This window comes from Alligator sinensis, unplaced genomic scaffold, assembly GCF_000455745.1.
Source record: "Alligator sinensis unplaced genomic scaffold, ASM45574v1 scaffold79_1, whole genome shotgun sequence".
In the NCBI taxonomy this organism is placed as follows: domain Eukaryota; kingdom Metazoa; phylum Chordata; order Crocodylia; family Alligatoridae; genus Alligator; species Alligator sinensis.
The window spans coordinates 112,981-117,589 of record NW_005842706.1 but is presented as its reverse complement, the minus strand read 5'-3'; positions in this window follow the sequence as shown (position 1 = coordinate 117,589).

Below are 4,609 nucleotides of genomic sequence, written 5' to 3'. Positions count from 1 at the left end.
GAAGACTGGAATAGTGTGGAGTCAGCTAGAATCCTATTGAACTAATAGTGTGCTTGTGTTAACTGAATACAGTAAGGCAGAAATGTGTCATGTTTAGTTGAATTAACATAAGAAAAAGTTGGTTAGAGGTGATTCTAGGGGTTGTCATAACCTGCACATGGAAGGATCCATGAATGACTGACCAGAACCCCGTCTGGGCTTCCCAGTGGGTGTGTCTACATGTACATTTATGCCCGCTTAAATTTACTCTACAGTAAATTACTGTGTGGTATGTGGGAAAAAGCCGGTGCCTACATGTACAAGCATTAAAGCACGTTAACGCTGTGTCTGGATTGATTTAGGACTAAAGTTATTCCCAGGTCAGTCCACACACACAATATTACTGCGCAGCAAGGTTTATACACATGCATTACTGTGCAGTTAGGAATAGGGCATAAGTCAGATACCTGCATGTTGCAGGTATCAAATTTACACACAAATCAACGTAAGTCACCATATTTACTGTGTCATACTTACACATATAGACTTGCACCCGTACTTTGGAGAAATTTTGGTTTCTGCACAGTAACAATATAAAAAAAAAAATTTTTCTCATAAATGTATAAGTTTACCATATCCTTTGAACTCTTTCTGTCTCCCTCCCTCCCTTAGATTCCCTAACTTTGGTGGATAGGCTGGGAGCAGGGTCATAAGAAGTTAAATTAATGGGATCAGATTCCCAGATGGGAGAAATCACCACATCTCTATTCAAATGATGAAGTGTATTACTGGTTCATAGTGTTCACTGAGTTTAAATATTGAAAACCTAACGAAAGACTGCTCACACTGGGCAGATCATAAACTACGTTTTGGGTAAGTGAGTGGACTGAGATGCCTAAATCTTCCTCACTTCTTTGTGTGATATGATCTTAAGGCTGAGATGATGACACATTATAAAGGAAATTAATTTAACACTTTCAGAGACTCAAGCATTGTGGAACAGGAAAACATGTGGATTCCTAACCCCACTTGAACCCTGACAGACCACATTTCACTAGAGTTTTCATGACTTACAAAAGATAATACTGTTGTATGAAAATGTATTCTCTCCTATTAGCATTAAATTGCTGGTTTTCAGCTTAATTAAAAATATTTTCCTTTTGGGAAAAAAGCTGAGAAAATAAACCTGTTTTGCATGTTTCATACCCATGTAAGTCCTGTCTTCTCTCTAATCATAGCAACACCCCATGCCTTCCCAGTCTCTCTTCTGTCTTTGGTTGTCTCTAGTCATTTTTCTTATTTCACTTTTTTTCCGTAACATATTTTTTCTCTAGATGAGATGAGGAAAACCACATATAATATTTGAGGTGAAGATGCATCACTGACAAATAATTACATTATTTATTTTCAGTATCATTTTCTATATATTTTTACCATATTTCAGTTTCTTCTTTTTTAATGGTTGCTGTACATTCTTTACAGCTCTTCAATTATCTGGTATTTTACCACTGTACTTTTTTTAAACTTTGCTTGGCTGACATAATTGGTTTCTGAATGAAAAGTATATCATAAAAACATTACTAATTTAAACAAATGAGGTGGGTTTGGGCTTTAATCTTTCAGTAGGTTTTGAGTTAAATAGGAGCTTTGGAAAGCTAAGACATCCAATAGCTAGACATATGATGTATTGCATTAAAATTTGAGGGAAAATATCAAGAAAAATAATATCATTAATAACTCTAAAAGACATTTTCTTTTGAGGATAAGAATTGATGTCTACAAAAAGAAAAGAAAACAAAACAGGTGGTTCTAGTAATATGCTGAAAGGTTGCAGTTATTTGAAGAGTGTTGGTATTAATAAGTAACTTTCCTTAATCCAAAATGCATTTTTAATCACCTACCTCTATTCTCCCATGCCAACATATTTCTACACTTTTTTTAATTTTTTAAAATTTAGCTGAAGCAATCAAAAATGTCTAAATGACATAAAAATGTAAGAATACAGACAGATGTAACAACCGTATGATTATCAAAGGATAAAAGTACACGATACTATGCAAATGTTGTCTGCATGATTCTATGGTCATGCAAGTGAAAAAACCACTGCATCATTCACAGTCCATGTTAGAGTGATTTTTTGCTCGCTGATATTGCTGTGGACTCCCGTAGATGCACCAAACATCTACCTCTACATTTTTATGGCACTATATGTGTATGTTTGTCCAGAGACATAACATGTGTGGCTTGTATTCTGGGTAAACCCCGTGGGAGACCAGGAAGCTCAGGGCGACAGGCAGGGAGAGCGTGGAAGGGGCATGGGTTCTGAGAGCAGAACAAGAAGGCTGCAGAAATCTTACCTATTCTGGCAACACCAAAACAGTCTCTGGCTGCTGCCACTATGTCCTTGCTCTTGCTTTTAAGGCAGTGTGGTACCCAAATACCAGCAGCTGCTGCAAGAGTAACTCTATGAGGATTCATTTCCTCCTTGAGGGAAAAATCCATGGGAATGGGGAGCAATTCTGACACCCCTTGTATTTTGGAACCTGTTGGCTTAGAAATGGTATTTAAAAGCCTGTTTTTTGAGAATTAACTTATAGGTATAGATATATGCATTATAAGGGTTTAAGATGGGCAGCAGGGCTTAAATGGTTTTCTAAAGAGCTTGGGAGACGGACACACAGCTTCTCATGGGCCTGAAAGCAGATGAGCTGTCTAGCACAGCAAGACCAATGGATGGACACAGCCTGGAAATTGAGTTGGGCATCCATAACACAAGATCACAGCCTTCACAGCAGACAGGTTGTCTAACACAACAAGGCCAACAATGACACATAGTCTAGAAAACAGCCTGGGAACCAAAAGAAGTATGTACCATACTGTTCCATAACACAAAATCAGTGACACCAACCACAAGGTCCCAGAGCAGAGGGCAGCCCAAGTCTTGGTTTTGGGGGAACGAGACCAAATTAAGAGAAGGCTACAGGGACATTTGACCACAGAGAGACAACCAACCGGAGAGAGACATGGATGAAAAGCCATCAGGAGTCATCATGGAGGAAGGAAAATACAAAGCAGAGACTTGAGATTAACAAAGAGTCCCTTCCTTTGCCTTTCCCTCCCTGTTCCTCCCTGTTTTGCTCCCTGAGAGGGGTCCCCATCCCTGTCCCCTGGGAAGGGTCCCCAAGACCACCATGGACCAAGGGCAGACCAGCAGCCCATCTCATGCACCCTTCTGGAAGGGGGGCTGTGGACCTCGGCATCCCACCTCCAGACTGCTGACACCTAATAGAAAGAGCCTCAGAGTGGAGCCTGCATCCTGACCAGAGGTACTTTGACTCTGATGACAGCCCTATGATTGGTAGGTATAGAGTTGCTTGATTGCTTTTATTGTTGCTTTTCTGTTCTTCTTGTGTATCAATAAATTCACCTATTATCAACTGGCATGTGTTGTGGTTGGTCTGAGGGTTGTGTTCACCTGCAACAAAGGTTGAGGGGCTGAGTCCTAAATGGTGACCTTCTCACTCATCCCTAGTTACTCTACTGTGTTTGTCAATTTCCTTCAAGGCACTTAAAAAAACCCCCAAAAAACCCAAAAAAGCTCAGAGATCATGGGGGCCATGAACCGCTTGGTGCAGGGGTGGCTCACTGGGCTGGATGAACTCACCTGTGGGTTTATGGTCACTGACAATGGGGCCAATATGTTCAAGGCAGTCCATGATGCCAACTTCGTTGGCATCCACTGTGTGGCACACAATTTGCACCTTGTCAGTGACACCTGGAGTGGGACAGGGCTGCTGGTGATGGTGCTGCCACTACCAGCAAGCTAATTTCAAAATGCAAGCAGGTGGCAGTCTACTTCCATTGGAGCATCAAGGCGGGCAAGATGCTGTGGGATAAACAAAAAGAGCTAAACATCCCACAGCACAAAATCATGCAGGATGTGGAGACTCAGTGGAACTCCACATACTTAGGCTAAAGAGGCTGGTGGAGCAACAGAAGGCCATCCATGAGGTGGCCTTGCTCAGGGAGATTGGGATCAGTGGACCCTGAACAGAGCTGAGTGGGATACCATCTCCCAGATCTTGGTGGTCCTTAAGCCCTTCCTCAAGGCCACTGAGAGCCTCAGTGCTGCTGATATCCCCTCATTAGCGAGGTAATCCCCATAGTGAGGGAACTTTAGAGCCAAATGGAGAGCTTCCAAGGCATCAATGTTCCTGACTAGGGCAAGCCACTGTCACCAGACATATAGGCACTGGTGTGAGGCAGCGGAAGGAGGGCATCAGGAAATGGCTTGATCCCTTGTGGTCCAGTACAGTCCATGTGCTGACAGCCATGTGTGACCCAAGGGTGAAGGGCACCATATGCAGGAGCCAAACGCTGAATCAGTGCATGGAGGTGCTGGTAAAGAAAGTCAGGGAGGCAAAATGATGGAGGCAGGAGGATGTGGAACTAGGGGATCCACTGTCTCATGCTAGCACACCATCCACAAGCCAGTCCTGTCCTCCACCACAGGCGCTGCCCCTTCACAGGGCCGTCGTGACGCGGTGTATCTGGCGCGGGCCGCCGAGCTCTCCGACGAGTGCCCCTTCTGCCACCAAAGGGAGACCCTGGCGCACCTGGTCCTCGAGGG